Source organism: Passer domesticus, chromosome 17, assembly GCF_036417665.1.
Source record: "Passer domesticus isolate bPasDom1 chromosome 17, bPasDom1.hap1, whole genome shotgun sequence".
Lineage (NCBI taxonomy): Eukaryota > Metazoa > Chordata > Aves > Passeriformes > Passeridae > Passer > Passer domesticus.
Genome location: NC_087490.1, coordinates 7,755,920 through 7,776,861, shown reverse-complemented (window position 1 = coordinate 7,776,861; position 20,942 = coordinate 7,755,920). Strand labels below are relative to the sequence as shown.

The following is a 20,942-nucleotide window of genomic DNA, read 5'->3' as shown; positions in this document are numbered from 1 at the left end:
AGCTTACCAGTTATCATCTGTCTGGAGCAGGGAGGGAGCTGATGCTACAGGATCTTTTCCAGGGAGTAATGCACACTGCAGATGTACCAGGAAGGGAAAAAGTAACAGAGCCATTACAGACAACGACAGCAACCCTGTAGGTCATGCTCTTTTTCCTTCTCTTTCCCAGCCAGCCAGGAGGGTTTCCTCCTTCCCCCCCAGGCACAGCCCCCTTTCCCCTGCCCAGCATCCCACCACCCACACGGGGACGGGCTCCAGGCTTCATTTTAATGGTGTCAGGAAGGGAAACCAAGCCTTTGAGCTGCCTCTTGAACAGACTGGGGTGAACAATGCAGCCACCCGGGAGCAGGATTAGCTGAAGCAAGGCTCAGCTCAGTTCTGAGTCTTACCTGCACTAATCAGGGCAAATAAATTATTTTTAAAGCATGAAGACAGAGAAAAGGATGATTAGGTGTAATTATTTTAAAGAACTGTTTTAGCAGCCTTTTCAACGTGAACAGTGCCAGTTAATGCTACACACACTGAGGAGCCCACAGAGGTTTCTCTGTCTGGGAAAGGATTCTCACACACAGATTTGCCTCCCAGGAGACTGCTGTATCTGCTTGCCTACCTGCATCCTCCACAGCCTGCCCAGAGCTGTGCAGAGACTGCCCAAGCAGGGCACACAGCTCCCTCCTCCTCTTTCTCATTTGTGTGTTTGCCCACAGACAACTGGGATTGTGAAGCAGAAGAGTCACCCAGCACACCAGAGGGAAGGTACATCTGTTACTCTGCACCAAATCTGGAAAACAAAAAAAGTGATCACTGATAATCATATTCAAGCAAACTCCTGCTTTTCCCTAGAATAACTCTTTTTTTTTCCCTCCTCACTTTAGTTCACAACACAATGATCCAGTGTTGTGGGTTTGCATCTGTTTGCCGGGTCATTCACTTTTAATTTCTTTTGTCTGTAATTTTTCCTATGCTTTCCACAGAGAAGGCAGATAACGCTACACAGAGCTCCTATGTCAGCAGGACCCCAAGAAAAACCCAGATAGAGGTCAGTGGGATACATCCCTGCACTGAATAAAAACCCTCACAGACTGATCTGTGAGCTGCTCCTGAATTACTGAGGGTGATTGGATCTGGGAAACATAATAGCTTTGTACACCAAGCCAGTCCTCCTTTGACTCCAGATGCAAAATTACCATTTTTCTGCTGAAAGGGTGATTTCATGCCATAACTTGCATGACTAAGGTTTCCAGAGAAGACTTTTGTTTAGATAAGGACAAGAGATGCCCTGAGGCTTGTATTGTAATGTTGTATGGATATATAGATAAATTTTTTGTTGAGCTGAGGGTGTGGTGTGATTTTTATCTGCATGATTACTTACTGACAGACACTGGGAACAGCAAGATTCTTCCTGACCTTTTTTCACCTCTGCCTGGTTGGTTACAAGCCTCACAGCCAGTGCAGCTCCTGGGTACCACAGGCAGCCCAAACTGCAGCTGGTTCCTCTGTGTGCCCACCACCACCTCTCCCAAGGCACTTCAGGAATGTTGCTGGAAACTTAATTGTGTGTCCAGTCTGAGGCCATTCACTATTCTTCTTCTTATCCTCTACTTGAGTCAGTGGATTATCTCAGTTCAGATTACTGTAAAACTCTATCTCAGCCTAAAAATTAATTCTCAGCAATTTCTGAACTCAAGAGCAAAGCAAGGGATTGGATGGTTGGGGTTCAGTAATGCCAAAACCAGACTCACTAAAGGGATAGCTAATCCTGGTAACTGCAAAGCCCTTTCAACCAAATCAGAGAATAAAAATCACTCCTGCTTCCCAGACAAGACAGGACAAATGAAACCACTGGCTGTCAAGGTATGACAGAGAAGCTTCAACTGCTGGCTGAGGAAAGCTGCAATGAGGCAGAGGAGAACAGCCATGGGATAAAGCCCTGAGCTGGCAGCCCTTCCCCAGCCCCCTCTGGTCCCAGGCTGCTTTGGGAACACACACACAGCAAGTGGCTGCCCTCCAACTTTGCAGCTCAACATGTTTCCCTTCTCCTTGCCTCCTAATTGATATCCCAAATCAGAAACCTCGAGCTTGTCTTTAAACATGAGCATAATCTCAGGCTCAGACAACTGATCCTCCAGCAGGAACATAAAGACAGGCAGTAATCAGCTCCAGCAGTGAGCCAGAGTCATGAGCAAGTCATGGAAATGGCATTTCACAGTATTCACTGTCAGGTTTTGTAATGTATGATTTCATGGAGCACTTTGTTTTGTCCAGCCATCTAAGTTTCAAAAGTTTCAATAGTAAAATTGAAGCTTTCTTCTAGCCAGAAAGATACCAATGAGTGCACATAAGTACAACAACTGCAGTTTAAGTCACATAATTTACCAGTACCATTACAACAAACTCCTGATGGTGGGACAAACCCAGGACCCAAATAATTCAAGTCTCAGGGGTAAGGCAGTTGAAAAGCAAATATGAAAGTATTGTTGATAATATGACTACCTCTAAAATGCAACCCAACTCTAGAAGCTTCAAAATATTGAAGAAATATTTTTCCATCCAGTTTCATCGATAACAGCATTTGAAGAACCCTCTTTCAGAAAAAGAAAAAAAAAAAAGTTGACAGTTTGAAAGGGTTTGAGGGCTTTTTTCCTCCTACTTTTGCTTTCAAACTATCCATGATGCAGCCCAGTGTCACAGTGGCCCTGTGTTAAGGGGATTGAGTCCTCTGCTCCTTTAAGCCTGAAGATTCTTCACACTTTCAGCCTTATCCTTATTCAGCTACGGGAAGGGAAATAATCTGTCTTGGATTTTACTCCACATTTCAAAACACCAAAACCATCCAAACAAGAACTGCTTGTGTACAGGACAAAGTCTTTGTTTTGACTGGCACACAGGAGGAATTATGACATACTATCATCAAAGCAAACTGCAGATTATGGGGTAAGCAAAACGAGTTTTCTCAGTTTTCTGAATTTTCTCATCATACAAATATCTCTGAAATTAAACAGGTAAAATATATAGGTGTTAAAACTTAGGAACCAATGTAGTAAATTGATTTTTAAAAACAGAAGATGTTTCCTGAGCATATGAAAAGCATATGCAACTTTATTATATATATGCTTTTAAATAGCATTCCATCAGGTTTTGTGGATATGTACACACATAACAGAAGTATTTAACACATCCACATGGTGGTCACACATGTGCACAAATACACTGTTCTGCAGTGGAAGAATGCACTTCCTCTGCATAGTTCTGTATGAGAAATATTAATCTGTCATAAATTTCATCTTAGCATAAAGACTCATCCTGGTACCTTGGAAAGAGGTTCTGAACTTTCAAAAAGTTTGAGCACCATGTTCTCAGGAAGACTAACATTGCATAGAAATCTTTGGGCTGATTTCTTGAAAGATGTTTCTTCAGGAACAAGGAAAAAAGATGATGTCATGGATTTGTAGTTATTAAACGCAGACATTAAGAGTTGGAATTTGAAATATTTCTGTAAGCTTATAAAAACTTGGAAGATGCAACCAACTAATTTGAATCAGATAACACAAAACAAATATTGGGCATACACCAAAAGAGTCTTCCTGAACGTCATGGCCTCTCACCATTTTGGCAAGATGAATAGGGCAGCCAGACACTGTCACTGTATCTCCAAATGAATAAAGTAACAGGTAAGGACAATGAGTAAAGATTTTCAGCCAAAATGCAAACAAGAAATTCTATATTTTCAAAAGTCTGGTTTTCATCAACTTTGACCTCAATTGGTTTCTTACCTCTCAAACATTTGCTTTTCATAATTCCACTTTTCTAACAAAGCTCTTCCAAAGTCCTCTAATCGATGTGTATTTGTAAAGCCACACAGCTCCTTTGTTGAAGCCTCTATTCTAATCTGGGAACTTTAATTTTCAGAGGAGCTGATTCCTCAGAGGTACGGAAGCATCAAGACGAAGGTTCAGTGAACCCAAGGTCAATAAGTCAGGCATTTCTTTTGACTAGTATTTGTTCTTGACAAGCAGGCTGCTCACAAATCCCTTTTGCAAGTTTAAGGCTCTGTGTAGCCTGCAGAGACAAAATTAGAATATAAACATCTACTCACTAGAGAAAACAAGGGAGTTATTGTCACTGTAAAGAAGGAGACATCTAAACCATACCCCCTCTGCATTAATTCCATTATTGTGCACAGGCAAGATGACAGTTATACCACCAAGCAAACTGCAGTTATCTAGTCAAATGATCATTTAATGTTCTTTATTTTACTTTTTCTAAGGAAAATTGATTTCTTGCTATTTATGTTCTGGGTATTTCATTGTGCTGTGATTATAAACCAGACTGAATGCATTTCCACCGACTCCCTGCAAAGTGTGTTTTACAGCCCTTCCTGTTTGCACAAGGCAAGATGTCTTTTTTAATTGCCAGTCTGGGTTTTTTAAAGTAGGATGCATGCTTGTTTGTTTACTCAGAAGCTCTGAGAGAGCCAGGCTGGACTCCAGTCTCCCAACAGACTGCTGTGAGATATGGAAGGAAATATCCCCAATAACGTTGTCTGCTATGCAAATAACAAAACCACCCACAGCCCATTAAACTCCATCAAGGCTTTGCAGCTCTCTGGAATGTAACTTGTAAGGACAATTCCTGGGGTGGGTTCTGGGTCACAGCTGTCACCTGTATCCCATCAGGTGTTCCCGTCCATTCTGCTGGAAGGGTTTCCAGCCTGAGTGGACAGTGCAGAAGAGCACAGCTGGAGCTGGCTGAGGCTGTGTAGCATGAGCACCAAATCTGAGCCCACATCACCAGATCCTTTCTCCACACACCCAACCAGCCCCTTATCTCTGCCCTGTCCTGCACAGAAATAACATGAAACGACAATTCAGGGGGTGCTGCAGCAACTGGTGTTTGAGTGGTGGGACAGCAAGGCAGGGCCAAGCTCTGCTGCCAGTGTGAAACCAGCACTGCGTTGAACCAGGTTCATCAGGGATTCACCCAAATTACCTCATCTTTGAGGAAATTAAATGATCCCTTACTTGAGAAGGTGCAAACTTTCCACCTCTCCTCTGGTTAGTTTACCCACCCCCAGGCTGAGAGTCTTTGAAGGACAGATGCTTAGGCTCAGGTTCTGAAATACATTCAACATCCTGTGACTATATTTTTTTAAATTTCCTTCCCACATCTCAGTATGTAAAACCTTATTGCTGTGGAAATAAATGTGTGAAAAATCAATCAGGGACCTTTGCAAGCTATAAAAAAGCCTAATGTAGCATCACAGGTTTACCACCAGCACTTAAAAAGAAGCTCTCTACAAAACTGTGTGGGAGATATTCCCCATGACACGAGGATTTTGATGGACATACACAGTATTTTGCATAATCCAACAAATATTTACCTAGAAAACCACAGTCACCTTCATGAACACATAGTTCTATAAATATTTTACTGCTGTCCTGGTCATCTTTAGCATCCCCCAGACAACCCTGAAACACTCAGGAAAAGGGAGATTTTAGCAATTGAAAAGTTGACAGGCACACACAAACACACACCCCATAACCCCAGCTACAAGACACTTTCTTGGCTGCCCATACAGAAAATTCATGAAAACTACAGTGAATAGCATGAAACAGAGGTCAGCAAAAATACAAGAGTCACTCCATCAGCATGAGTGTCAGCCCTTTGCTGACAGCAAAAAGTAAGTTCATCACAGCTTAGCAGGCACAAATATATATCTGAAAGAGTTAAAAGATAATAAATTTGCTTTAATCCACTCTTGCAAACCCTGCTCTCCTAATTCCCTGCTGCCCGGGCTGGAGAGCGTTATGACACCTTGGCAGGACATGTTTAATCAGCAGCATGACCTGACCTGTTGTGCAGGGAGAGCCCTTTGTGCCCACATTCCAGCCCTGACCTGTGCTGCAGCATTTCTCCACTGTTACAGCACACAGCTGCATCCCAGCAGCCATCCCAACTGCACAGGATACTGCCCCTCTCCAGCTCAACACAACACCAGCTGAACTCCAAACAGCCCCACCACGCTCCTCTTTGGGTTAGACAGAAACTCAGCAGCACTCTCAGTAATGCCTTTCAAATTCCCAGCCATGCCTTTTTAATGGACTCTCCCTAAAACAACCACTGCTCCTGAAGCAGCCTCTTTGCTGGCGAGATGTGCTTCCCAGAATTCTCAAAGGCAAGGAGCTGAGAGGGGGCTTGTCTGCACCAGACAAGCACATTAAGCTCTGCATGAGTCTGTGTGTGCACTCTATTCTGCAGACAAGTCATTAGCTGAGCTATTTCCCAGTCAGATTAGAAAGGAAAATCCCAGAATTATGAAGTCAAACTTGCAGGGCCTGACTCTCTGCTGGATTGGATAATTCTGTGAAAATTCCAGATAAAGCAAGTGTAAGACAATGCTACATGAGAACAAACCTCACTGAAATCACCAGGATTGGCCTTTTAAAGGACTATCTCATTCAGTGTCCATGAAAGTGAAGCTGTTCCCAAGAGAGGTCCAATTGCAAGTGAGAGCAACAGGGAGTTGTGAGAAAACAACTCTCCCAGGCTTGGAGGATAAATCCTCACATCTCTTGGTCACAGCTCCACTTCTCCCAGGTTTGTGAGGAAGCTCACAGTGCTGATGGTGCTCAGCTCATGTAAGTGTCAGTTATTTTGGAATCTCTCCAGAGAGAAATATTTTGACAGTCATATTCTGTTCATTATTCTTCCAAGAGAGGAAACGCACATCGTTATCAAAAGGAGTACAGTCAGCCCACCATGCTCTTGCCTGACTGGCTTACTTATCTTGATAAATGCTGGCTAAGATCAGGACTTAGTGCCATTAGATGTGTCTAAAACATGAAGCTGTCATTACTGTGTCAGCACCAAGGATTGTTTCCAACCGTGCTAATGGTGGGGCCACGTTTTGAGCAAAGGTTTGAGCCTGCAATGGCCTGCCACACCAGCTGGTTCCCATTACTGCACAGAGACCTTTTGCTCACCATTATGAGCTTCACCGTTTCTTTCTTTTTAATTGGAAACCAGAGATATCCTCCCCATCTATGACTCATGTTGGGCCTAGCAAACGGTTACCTCATGGTTAGGGGCTGGCAGAGGTTGGAGTCTGCAACAGTTCAAAGATCTGTTTGATGCAAAGCCTGAAGAGCAGCGGGCTAAGAGCTCCAGACTGCATCCAGCTCTGCCACACAGATCCTGCATCCTGGTCCTCCACTCTGCCAAGGCTCCAGCAGCACGGGCACAGAGCTGGTGACACACAATGCTGATGAAAGAACACATCTCTGAACACCTTCTTGACACTGGTCAGCTCTAAGGTGAGCAGTTTCACACCAACAGTGACACAGGAAGAACACAAATTCTTTCCGACCTGACTTAGCCCAACATTGAAGTAAAATGCTTAAATACTTCCCTGTCCAGCAAAGCATTAAAGTGTGTGATTTAATTTATAAAGGTAAATGTTTATGTGCTTTGGACTGTTGAACTGGCAGGTATTACACCATTACACCAACTGCTATGTACATACATATAATTATATATAGACAACTGTTGTTAAAAATATATCCATAGCTGGTTTTAATCTCAGGTTTAAGGGATTCTCAGTGGGTTTGCAGAAATTACACAGCCCTGCAAACAAACATAATTACATACATCATTCAGTTGCTTTCCATTTTCCTAGCAGAGATCTGTCCCTGCAAGGCAGCAGCCTGTGCTTTATTCCCCTGAGCCAGCACCTGAAGCTGTGTCATGTTCCTGTTCCCACCAGACTGAGTGCAGAAGATTCCACATGAATATAGATTTAAGACTTGCTGCTTGAAAATGTGCAATGTCAAGTGTCCCACTGAGTTTTACTGAGCTGGCTGTGGCAATATCTGCTACATGGTGCAGCATGATCATTTTAGACTTTAATCCTGCCTAATCCTGTTCTACAGGGTTTCATATTCCCTCCCATCCTCCTTGCCTGACGGTTTTGGCACCTATACCACACACATTACATTACTTATACTGAAAATTAACATCATCTGGGCATCTTAGGGTAAGGACTTTTGCTGACCACAGGGTTTATCTGACACCCAAAACCCAGCACCTTGTGTTCTCACCTTGGAGTTCTGTCCCATTTCACCTTAAACCATTTAAATTACGTTGTGCTGAGAGCTCCCCACATTTTGCTCAGTTTACACTTCAGCTGGTGGCATCTCTTATTTACAGTACATTGTAATGCAAATAGTTTGCAGCTATTCAGCATAACAAAACTGTGATTTCAGAAGAAGCAGAAATCATGTGCCTCTTCTTTTGATTTTTCCCCCTATGGCAAAGCAACAATTTACCATCCCTAAAATAAAACCAGTAAGGAAAAAAAAATTGCAATTAATTTCCTAGTAAATAGACACAGCATTGGAAGGGATTTGTTGAATTGTCTCACTGGAGCTGCAGGGTTAACATCAGGTGGAAGCTTGGCCCGTGCTGAACTGGGAGCTGCCAGTTTTGGAGCAGGCACTGGGCATCCTCCCCTGAGGAGGGGAGGTGCTCTTTAGGTGCCCACAGAGGCACAACCTCATTGCCATTCTCTAACAGCCAAGTTGCACATTTTTAAGTATTTCACTCCCATAAAGAAGGTAATAATGCCTCCTGAAATGAGGAGAGAGATGAACCCACAACGAGCACAAGACTTAAAGTGGAGAGACAGTAAAATGGTCTTGTAAACAACTCAGAGTGCAGACACTGTGCTGCACACTGCTAATGCTCCTAGAAAAATCCCTGAAAACAGCTGTGGGCACTGCAATGTGAAAATGAACGTCAGACACTGCAAGGGCATGGTTTCCAAAGGTACATATCTATCTCAGAGCTGTCTTCAGGGCAGGTATAATGCAGCAAACCAAAGAGAAGGAAAATAACCTTGTTCAGAATGTGGCAACTCATGATCCCAAGTGGGCAGTAGTAATAAAGGAAATTGTGTTTACTACCCCCACAATGCCTGACAGGCCCTCATTTGAGGTAAAACACACAAAGGTATCTTATGGACCAACCAGAGAGTTTTAAATGGAGAGCACCTGGGTCCATATTCAGTAAGAGCTTCCAAAGCCACACGGGTGTCAGCCCAAGGTTTTAGGGTAAAACTTTCAATACAACTGTAACACAAACTGTTTGCAACCTCCTCAACAGAAGGCCAAAAAGATCTGGTACTTCTCTTCTTTAGACTGAAAACTGAGGTGTTTCAGGGCCTTTTCACTAAGCTCAAAGCATCCACTTATAGTGAGCACCCAGATAAGAACCTCACACCTCATCTTTGGAGGGAGCCCCAGAGGAGAGGAAGGATGGCCCACAGCCTTTGCTGTTGGCTGGGATGGGGAAGTCAGAGCTCATTTCTCTGGTCTGACACCAGCTACAAGCCATGGTTCCTCCTCTGCTTGAACATCTCATCTGTGCAGTCAGAAAGACTGGGCTAACAGCAATCCTTTGCCTTCCACACTGCTGGTAATTAGCTGCTGCAAGCTTCCCAGTACCACAGAGGCTTCAAACTACAAGTGATACAATACATGATGGGTCAGAGCAGAGCAGATTTTACCACAAAAGCAGCTGTGGATATCCCAGGCAGAGGCTGAATGCAGTTAACATGCTCCAAAATCATTCTGCTATCATATGTTGTCACTATTCAACAACAAAAAAATACAGATATAGATTTTTTGCGCCTTGAACTTTGTTATTTTGACAAAGCACTTCTGCTGAGAATTTTGGAAGGTTGCTACACTACTTTTACTTTGTTCAAGTGTCCCTGATGACAACCATATCCTGGAGTGTATTAGAGTTTAAAAATACAGCAGCAAGATAAGCAGTGGCAGGAAGATAGAGGAATTCAGAACTTTGAGAGTCAGAAGAAAAGATATTTCTAATCTCTGCTGAAAATATAAGACAAAGTGGATAAGGCAGACAAGCATGAGGAAGCTGTTACAAACAGGAGAGGCTGGAAAGGAGGAAGGGAGGGGGAGCTTCTCACACCAGCAAGTGAGTTTGATAGCAAGATGAGAGAGAGAGGTCACAGCAAGACAAGTAGAGCAAGCAAGGAGAGCTCCACAGAGATTCAGCCTAGAAGACAGGTCAGGGCAAGTCTGTGTCTATGGTTTGCTTTGTTCTTATTTTTGGCTTTCCACATACTTTCAAAAGGAGAGGTTATCAGATAAGATTTGATGGGACACCATTAAGACAGAAGGTTTTTCCAGCTCCATTGTGTGCATGACATTCCTTCCCCTCTGGTCTCCAGAGAGCTGTACATCTGGGGATGCAATCTGCAAAGCACGAACACAGGACTGCACAGCAATGCTGCCTTTGGTGAGGAATTTGATCAAAGGTGCCATTTAAAGTGGGTGTTTAATGGCCTCACGGTGTTTCTTTACCCTGGGATTGTGCAGCCCAGCCTGTAACATACCCCTTTGTGCTACCAACAGGTGCTGGGAAGTGTGCCAATATCCTCATCTCACAGAAAACTTCTGCCTTTGCTGATGGGCTCCCCATGCTGAAGGAATTCTAGACCTTCACTGCTGTAAGGCAGGAGATTCAGCCACCTCAGCTTAAGAACAATAATTGGTACCAGATGTTGATTTCCTGAGGGTTAAATCCACAAGAATATAATATATTGGAAGGAAAAAAAAAAAAGAAAGAAGTGCGTTTTATAGCAATGTTCAGGGAATTGAGGAGAGATGTAAACGGAAAGGCTGGTTTCCACTGCAGCACTCAGAAGTGCCATATTTCTAAAGGTCAGAAGATTCTGCATAATCAACATGGGAAAAAATACTGGTGTGGAACACTTGGCAAAAAGACTCAGTAACCATAGAGGTGGATAATAGTATCACCAGTGGTGCTGCCAAGGTGAAAGAGGACCTGATGCTGTTAGCTTGCTGAATACACACTAAGACACCAGCAGATGAGATGGGGGCTGAGGTGGGAGGAAACTATCATTCTAAGATTTCAGCTGCTCTTTTACAGGAACCTACCAATTCCTCCTTTCTCTGTGCTTTCTTTCCATTCACCTTCACACTGAATCATCTCCAACAATTCCATTCTCAAAGCATTTTCCACGTTGCCCACTGTATGGACTAAATTCTGCCAATTTATGCCTTGCATCAAAATTGCTTTAGACTGTTTTAGTTTTAAAGAAACTCCAGACCTCCCATGGCCACGTGGACTCAGACAGATGGCACTGGAAAACTGCTCAGCACTCCCTTGCATGCAGAACTTCTCTAACACACACAGGATATCACATTGCCCAGCACAGATACTGCTCCCAACAACCCACCCTCAAGCCACTGGGTTTTCTCTTGGGTTTTCCTCCCTCCCAGCAGCACCCAGAGGATACAGAAGAAAGTAGAAGCTAGGACACAGCTGAATGTAGGGGCTCTGGGAAGACAACAGGAAAATGGCAGAGATACATGGAGATGTCAAAGGTAGAGGGAAATGACAACAGGGATATCAGGAAGATGGGAGAGACAAGGCTATTGCAAAGCAAAAATGAAAAGTCTGCCAAGACTGCTGCAGCGGAGGAGCACACAGGACTGGACAAACCCCCACTGCTTGTACAACAACTCCCTGTTTGCCATTTAATATTCAGAGCTATTTCACAGCAGCAGGATGTCCCTGGCTCTTCCCCTGCTTTGGAATGTCAGCAGCAGCTGTCTGAGCTGGTGGTGCAGGCACAGGGCTCTGCCTGTGCCACCAGCACGGCCTCGCAGGAGGCAGCAGAAACCCAGCCTGTTAATCTGGACAGGCTTAGGAGGGAGATCAGATTGGAGCAGCTCAGCATCAACAAGACTTGGATCATTCTGGGCATGCAGAGGAGAGCTCTAAGTACCTAAGGAACCCTCTTGGTGGGGATACTCAGCTGCTTACAGGAGTAGGCGGGAGCAGTCAGGATGATCCTTTAGGATTTAGGTGCCTAAACTCTTCCTCAAGGTCCTCCTTAAGCATCCATTCCTTCCTGTAATTCCAGCACTCAAAAAAACCCCAAAAATCAGTGCCCCTTGTCTTCCCTGTCCATGGAGCACTGGATAAAAACACCTGGCTCTCTGAATAAATCCAGGCATCCTGAAACCTCATTTGCTCTTTGCAGCCTTGCAGCTGACTTCGGTACAGCAGAGTGATATCATAAAATCACAGAAGTGTTTAGGTTGGAAAAGGCCTTTAAGACCATTGACTCCAACAGTTAAACAAAAGATAAATAACAGATAAATAGATAAGAAGATAAATAACCTTCAGAAATAGGCAAGAGTGCAAGGAACAAACAACTACAGCAGAAGATCATGAAACAAAAACACAAAAACAATAACAAAGATGGATCTACTTCTGTCCTAGTGAAGCAACTCGCATTACTGCTCTGCCCCTGGGATTGCCTTTGGGTTCCCATCAAATTGACCACAGCCACACAATTGAGGTTTTGAGGGCTACTCATAATTTTTCCCTTTTTACTCTAACTTGGCCCCAAGAATCCCTCACAGGAAGCCTTTCTAATATCCTCTCTCTTTTACTAATTATAAATGAGTAGAAATATTAAGATCTGCTTGCAAGGAACCTGAGGATTCCTGCAGAGCTTGTTTCAATGTAAATCTCCTTAGTAACAAAGGAAATGGAGGGGGGAAGAGAAGGAGCCTGCACAGGATTTGCAGCCTGCTTTTCTAGGGGTGTTTGCTGCCACGCTGCTCCAGAGATGATTCAGCCTCTCCCTGTCAGCACCCCTCACTGCTCCTAACTTCTGGCAAGGATCACCCAAAGAGGAATGGGGTTTTTTTCAAAGTTCTCAATGAGGTATCAGCTGTTCTTTAAAGAAATTATGGTGGGAGCATTCCTAGCACATTGACTCCACTGTGCAGCCAGCCTTGTGATTAAATGGCTCAGCAAAGGTGGTTTCCAAGGATAAACTGTGCCAGGGATGACAACATTTCCTCACCAAAGGGGGGAGAATCTAATAAAAAATAAGGATAGAGGGAAACTGCTGTAGCTCTACAGCTATTATTAGTGTCTCAGAGCATTGTCACTGCTTTGCCTGTGCTGTCAGATGTCACTTTGCATCAGTTCTGGGCAATGCTCAGAAGAAAAATGGTGGAACTCACTGAATTCTGCAATGCATGACTGGGCTCCGCTGCAGGGCTGCACAGAGGGTTAAGTGACCTCTTCATGCTGGTGGGAGCACTGCTCAACAAGTTCAAGTGGGCTCTCCAATAATTTATGCAAACACCTTTTTGCATAGGCTGGCAATTTACAGTAATTTATCCCTTCTCTCCAGCTGCTCTCGCAAAGCATAAAACAGGTACTTAAAAATGAGTTCCAGCACTCTGTCCTACGGTCCTCTGCAGCTGCTCCCTGCTGAACTGGCAATCCAAACCAGGGGGAAAAGACAACTGAGGCAAGGAAGTGACTGACATATGATGGACACTCAGACTTTTGGGCAAACTTGCTTGGAACCCAAGTCTGGGCCATGAGCAACCCATTAGCAGCAGCACAGCTAAATATCTGCACCCAGCCTCTCTGGAAATTTGCTTTTGCACATTCATTCTACTTTTTGGATGATCACGCTTTTCATCCTCATTTGTTTTTCAGGGGCACAAAGCTGAGCAACTTTGCCTCAGTGAAGAACTCTGCCCTCAGCAGATGCCAACTCGAATTCTTTCTGCTTTGAGGAAGCACCTTATGAACATGCTCTGCCCTCTCAGGAGGAGTCCAGAATCAGAACATGCTCCTTTTCCCTGCTCAGGATGACCAAATTCTTGAGTTCATGGTGCTGATCACGTGGCAGTTTTCTCTGAGCTCTGTGTACAAGCGGAGTTAATGGGAGCTGACGCGAGCCCTGCACACATCCTACAGCAGCCACATTACATGCTTTACATGCCTGCCTTTGCTCTGAACTGAAAGCCACAGCCACCAAGAAGAAAGAAACATATCTAGTTTTCCTTCTGATCTTAGTCACCTGCCAGCACAGTTTGTCTGCTCCAGCAGAACACAGGATTGTTTAACAGCCAGCCAAACACGAGTTAAAATGGCAGCTCTGGGAGCGAGGGGGGAATAAAAAACCAAAAAAACACCGGAGTTAGTGACTTTTTAAAATAGGCTAAAATCATACTTTAGCATCCAAGCTGCAGACAGACCCTGTATTCTTGAGGTGAATTTTGGGAAGCTAATTTAAGTTCTCCTTTCAAAACATCTATTAGCAATTCGTCACACTTGATGTGACTGGGAGCAATGTCATGCTGACTGCTGCAAGATTTCAGCCAGACTTGTAGATCAGAGGACCTGATGGATTGCACTTCTAAGTACCTGCACAGCTCTGAAGCTCAAATTGACTGTCTGGCAGTATCCTTTCTGTCCTGCTGCATTGGAAAGCTTGATTTTAAGGAAAACCTTTCACAGTTTTGACCACAGTGGCCAAACCTCAGAACACTGAGGAAAAATGGATTTTTATTTTCTGAAGTCAACAAAAGACAGCTGTGTAAACACACAGGCTGTGATGTAGCATTAGGAAAATCAGAGAGACTGAAGCCATCTTTGTATGCAGACACACACCTGATTCCCTGGGAGAAGGGAATGCACTGGCATGAATTCTCCATGGCCAGCCTGGAGGTGGAAGGCAGCTCTGACAAGTGCTTGATGAGACAGAGCTCCCATTTCATCAAGAGCCCTGTCCCCTCCTTCTGCTGGGCTCTGCTCCACTACAAGTTTATTACTGGCCATGTCCTGCTACTTCAAGAGTCAAAAGCTCCACTAGCATTTTTTTTTTCTACTAGACCAAATCAGGAATCACCCCAAAACTAGAGGAGAAGGAAATAAAAAAACCCCTCACGCACAAATATTTGAGCTGTTAAGTACCACTGGGGAGCTCTTAGACAAGAAAGCACAAACAGAATTTAATGATCATCCAAAGATGCAACTGTGGAAGCAGATGAATTCCAACTTGGGAATGAATTTTTTGAGAGTTATGCTCCTTTGTTTCCAAGGTCTGAATTTGTATTATTTATTTTAGCAGCAATGCTACTGGTAATGCTTTTCCCCTTCCCTCAAGAAAAGTAGTAATGTCTACTTTAATTTGCTTTCTCTAAGCTGCTGCCTTTGAGCTGTTCAGAGTGACGCAGAAGCCTAGCAAAATTTCACTGACTCCAAAATCTCTTCCTTTGGTTTAATCACAGTTAAATCTTAAGCAAGAAGCATACAAAGGCTACCTCGAGTGTAAAAAAATAAAAGGGTGAAGAAGTACATCAAGTGCATCAGAAGTCTGCCAGGCAGAAAGCAAATGGCTAAATTTATAGAGGTGGTTCCTGCTAACAGAGGAGCTGCTCAGCCCCAGCTATTTCATTACTATTGCACTAAAGGATCCTAGGGACGTTCTTTTTGAGGTGTCGGCAATTCAGAGAGCAGAAACAGCACTGTAATTTGGCCTATGAAAAATGAGTAGGTGTTCACAGTTCATTTCCCAACAGAGAAAGCCATGCACATCACAGAAACCATCATCATGCACAGAACTAATAGCTGCCCTGCTCAGCAGGCACACCCATGCACACCGTGGCAGCCTTGCAGTGCCCCAGCTCTCACCACAGAAGAACAAGAGACTTTGGTCGGCAACACTGCCAGCAAAGCAGCTTTTTTTCCCCCCAGATCTACAGACAGGTGAAAAAATACAGCAGTGCTGTAAGTAAGTAAATACAAACAACCAACACTAGACGGCTGAAACCACAGAACAAATTGAAAGCTGTGAAACATTCCCAGAGAAATCCCCTGCTCCCAGCTGAACTGGGAAAAAAAACAACACAGAGAGTCATAAACACAAAGTGAAAAACTCAAGGATGTAGGGGAGAGGATGCAAAGCTAAATGTTGGCTAAATGGAATAAAAGCTGCTGCTGCTTATCTGAATGAGTAACATCAGCTGTGGTCAGAGGGCAGTGGCTGGACAGGACATGGTCTTTTTCACATTCCTGTTGTAGGCAAAGGAGAAGGCAAGGCTTGGGAACAACAGAGCACCAGCTCTTGGGATTCCACCAGTCAGCTATAAGCCTACACAGGGACTCTGCCTTAAGCCCATGCCAAGTCTTAGAAAACCTCAGGACCCCTCTAGAAGACCATTAGAATGATTTCTGCTTGGATATTGCAAAAATCCAAATCAAAATTAGACGTGGCTGAGTCCAATTTCACCTTGATTAGTATTTACATAATGCACAGGAAAGAGGAGAGGAGCACATAAATAATGTACTGTTTGTTGCAGGCCTCTCAGAAGGAGAGTTCTCAGCTCTGGTATTGATCTGCACACACACACACACAGCTCCCTGTGCAGAAACCCCAAATCTGCCCTCTGTGCACAAACTTCCAGAAGCTGAGTCACACAGGCTGGGGTGCAGACTCAGGTTTTGCTACACCAGAGGGTCAGGCTGCATTACAGAGCCCCTGATGGAAAAACACGGGGAGCTCCCAGATCTGGTTAATTTAGAGGACGTTCTCCATTTTCTTCACTTCTTCCCTTCTAGTGGACTTCACATTTATGACAACAGTTCCAGGAAACACAAACTTGGGAGAGGTTGATGGTTGAATTTTTCATCCTGTTACAGTACCACCACTTATCCACCCTGTGTTAATACAAGCTGGGGGGACTCCAAAACAAAATTATTACCTGGGAATGACTCAGTACCACCAGTTTCTAAGGCAGCTGCACAATACAGTATTACTCAACAGCCACAAGCTGTCGGTGCCACCTGTGAGAATCAAGTGAGAACAGTTTCTCTTCCCTATTCTCATTCTTTTCATGTTGGAAGGAGGGGTTAACTTCATGCCCAGTCCATGTAGGTAGAGGTAGAGGGCATCTGGACACTATTCCTTTACTATACCTTGGTGAGCATAGTTAGGAAAATAATTCCAATACTTTCTTTGAAGAGACTTTTCCACTTGTACCTGTCCTCCTCTGAACTTCTGGGGTTTTTTACTGACACCACAATCCCCTTCCACACTGCTCCCCAAAGCACCAGACATATCTGATCCTGGTTTGCAAAGTCCTGGGAAGCATCTGCAGACTTTCAACCAGAGTGACAGAAAATGGCCATGTGGCAAAGCAATGATTAAATCCCACCACGTGCTGGAAGCTGCAGTGTTCCTCTGCAGGTTTACAGCCCTAAAGCTGGAAGTTTACAGCCCTTAGCTGTAAGCTAAGTAGCTGAGGGTATCACTAGTGGCAAGAGGCATCCAAAATGTCCAACACAGCAACTGTCCCCTGATGAGACACTCATACTGAGCCAGCAAGAGAGGTACCTCAAAGATGCAGCATCACTATTTTCCTGATGCATCAACGTCTCGTAAGTTTGTAGCAAATGAATGTCATCCTCAAGCATACTGTTAGGAAAGATTGCTTAAAACTAATTAGCTCAGTAACAATGGCCTGTCATTATGCTACTAAGTCACCAGCACGAGCACATAAGTTACAGTGACAGCTCAGGGTATAAAATAAGTGCCTTTATATCAAAATTTGCAAAGTGCTTAGCAGTCAAATGCCAATCTATTCACTTCTGGTAATATTGCATAGTTTCCTCTTAATAGACTGCTCCAAACTCCCACACAAAGATATGACTTATTTTACTACAGAGAGGTCTTTCTACTTCATACACTGTCCGTGCACAAATATAGAAAGCTTTTTAAAGTGCATTTATTTCTACAGTGTTGATTCATTCCACATCAAGATGAACGTGAGATTCAGAACACGACTTTAGAAAAAGCTGAAGGTAATGGAACAAAAACCCTCTCTTGGGTGACTTAGCCAGGGATGCATGATAAACTGAAGGTAAGGACCGGATTTCGAGGGGCAAGAACATCAGCAGTTCCCACATGCAGCACTTTACAAGATTTCCCCAGTAGAGAAGGAAATAGTTATTGCTATAATTATTTCATAGTTCCAGTCAGCTGCATTCAGTTGTACTGTTATATTCCAATGGCAGGAAAATGGAATACAGTAAACTATAAATATCTGTCAGAATTCCTTTGAAAGGACAACAGTTAATTGCATAGCTTGATCTCCTGCCGTGCAGAGCTTGCATTTCAGGTTAGAAAGGTACAGATTGTTATTGATTTCATTCTCTTGAAACATGTGTGGTATTAAACTGTTCAAAAGACTTATGGGGGAGAAATATATGCTTCCAAAGGAAGTCCTACAGCACAAGACTGTGGCAGGCTACCTTCTTGTAAAATGCTTTCTGAAATTCAATACATTCCCTTCCAAAGGCCCTCACAGCCCCCTCAATAAATTGAGGCTCCTCGCTTCATTTGCAGAAGTGAAATTAAATCAGCGAATCAGATGAAGGACAACAAAAGATTAGCAATAGTACGAGGTGCATGTAAAATTTCTATGTTAAGAACAATTTAGTCCTTATTACACACTCACTCTAACAGACCCATTGCCATATTTCCTGTTTTCCTTTCATCTAACTTCCAGTTCTACTTTTCTCTTTGCAAAATGATTCCAGGCAGCCAAGCAAATCCTTTTGACTATTATATTCTTCTGTCTTTGAATCCACTTCTGATTTGGCTCGTGCAAAGTTGGTCTGGTGACCCAAAGACATCAGGACATACAACCATGGAGTAATTAGTTAAGCCTCATCCATTCTGGGAGCAAATTTCCCCTCTTGGGCATGGACAGCAGTGAAGGTGAAGCCCTGTTTAACACTTGTCCAGCTCATCTACTTGCCACGAACAGTAACTTGACCCAGTGTAAATTATGTATCATTGTGATTTTGCCAGCCTCCCTCAGTGCTTAGGCTGCTGGTACACAGAGAGCCAAAATCCCACTGCAGGGAAGCCTTTATTAACAACTTACACAGCTACTAGTAAATAGCTCACTCCCAGATTCTGTAATTAAGATGACACAACTTCCTGATGACTGCTTTAAAGAGACAAAATATTAGTGGAAGAAATGCTGCAGAAATGTTTCAGCACCTGTTTATCATGACCATGTGTTAAGCTCCATTTGCACACCCTGCCAGCCTTTATTAGGAGAGGTCTGCAAGTTGCAGACTGCCAAATGTACCTTCTCTGAATCAGTTTCCCCTCACTTTCCAGCCTTAGGACACCAAACCATACTTACAGTCTTAATCTTCAGGTTTCCCAAGGTGGATTGGTGAGGGTTCTTTCTTGTTCATTTGGGAATTTTAATTTTTTTTTTCTTTGAAGCATTAGCTGATTAATAATATGCACTGAGGGATTAAAATGAAACACATTGCTTTAACAAATGTAAGAGTAAATTGAGCACAAGCTACAAGACACTTGGAAACAGAAGCAACTCCTACCCAAGGAAAATTTTTAACACTGGCACCCAATAAAACTGAAAAGATTGTGACTTTTATTCACCCCTAAACACCCTGCACAGGATACAGTGAGCAGTGAGGATGATGGCTGTGCGCTCACAGCATTCTAAAGGCCAGCAAAAGCATCATTTAATAGATGACTGAGCCCAACAGGATTTAGGCATCCCTAACCAAGCAAGACACAACATTAGCAGGGCTGACAGCAGGCGTGGTGCTCTGCAGGCTTCTCCCAGGTGAGGCAAGAGGAGCTTGAGCCTCCCCAGAGCTGCCCATGCCATCCAAACCCTGGGCACAGAGCATCCCTTCCCAGGGCTGCCAGCACCCAAGGGAGAGCAGCCAGGCAGAAATACAGCTGGGAGAGGGGTGGGGAAAGCTTCACTGAGATGAAGTAGGTACAAAAGAATCTCTGGAGGAGAAGGAAAAAAAATTTAGAGAGGTATTTAAGATTACAGACAGCAAATGCAGACAGGATGCAAATGAGGAATTCTTCCAATGGGTTTTTACCTCACAGGATCACAGGAAGCATTTGGGCTCACTGCTGCATAGGTAAGGAATACAGCCTACTAAAGACATTATGGGAGAGGAACACTGGGCTTTTGTCTCTTGAGCTCCATTTCTGTGGTGTAAAGCAAGGATAAAGATAATAACATCCTGTCCTGAAACAATTTCAGGAGCTAAATAGAGTATATACAGTCAAGTAAAATTAAGCTATTGTTATTAACTCTCACCTTCTCTCACCCATGATATCAGATGAAAAAGACAGTTTCTCTGAAGAAGGAAAAAAAGCACCATAAGAGCTACCATTCACACTGCTATTACCTATAATAGCATAAATCCTCAATATCTGACTATTACAGATAGACTTGAACTCCTTCTCTTTCTTATTAAAATTCTCCTTTGCCCACTCAGAACAGAGGCAGGCAATTCCTTCCTCACACCCTGGCTGTGAACTGGGACAGAAGCCCCTCTCCCCACACACCAGCCTGGCAGGAGGGCTGGGCTGGGCAGAGGGGCTGCACCTTCCACCCCCTCCTTTATGACTCCTCAGACCAGCAAAATCGCCCCATGTCAGCATATGGAAGCAATTAGTCCACGAGGGGAGGGTCAGATCCAGCTCTCTAAGCATTGATTGCAAGCTCACAGTTTCTCCCAAAGGCAAATAAAAAAAAGTGTACTTGAACCCTTAGAGCAGATAGGCTGAAGCTGATTTATTGGGGTGATTTAGATCTGTTGAAACAAATTTAATTTTGAATACAATTTTATATCAATTAACAGAGTCTCACAAGTGTAGCCATTAAGGAATCTCTTTCCAAAACCAAAGCCAAATATTCAAGATTTATGAGACTGACTTGCCATATTGGAAGTAACTAATTATTCGTAATGATTCTTTGTACTCTGACAGTGATTATGTATTTTCAGTGCAAATGACCATGATGAAGCAAGTGATAAAGGCAGCCCATGTTTGTGAAAGGGATACCAAGCAGTTAAAGCCTGATTGTTTTGGCAAAGTATTGGTGTAGCAGAAAAAGAAACAACAGAAAACAACAAAGCCCATAGACACAAACCCCAGCTTATTTAACATCCTGAAGTGTCTCCTGGTGCATGTCAGAGCTGTAATGAAAGTCTGTGGTCTC

At 43.6% G+C, this 20,942-nt stretch overlaps 1 long non-coding RNA gene across 1 annotated transcript; it reads right to left on the bottom strand.

Annotated features, from left to right (window-relative positions):
- Nucleotides 1–625: 625 nt before the first annotated feature.
- Nucleotides 626–20,300, bottom strand: LOC135282834 (uncharacterized). Its single transcript, XR_010348855.1, has 3 exons — nucleotides 20,037–20,300; nucleotides 3,774–4,059; nucleotides 626–781 (listed from the first exon to the last, which is right to left on the bottom strand). It is a non-coding gene; the product is annotated as an uncharacterized LOC135282834 (long non-coding RNA).
- Between the last annotated feature and the right edge of the window lie 642 nt (nucleotides 20,301–20,942).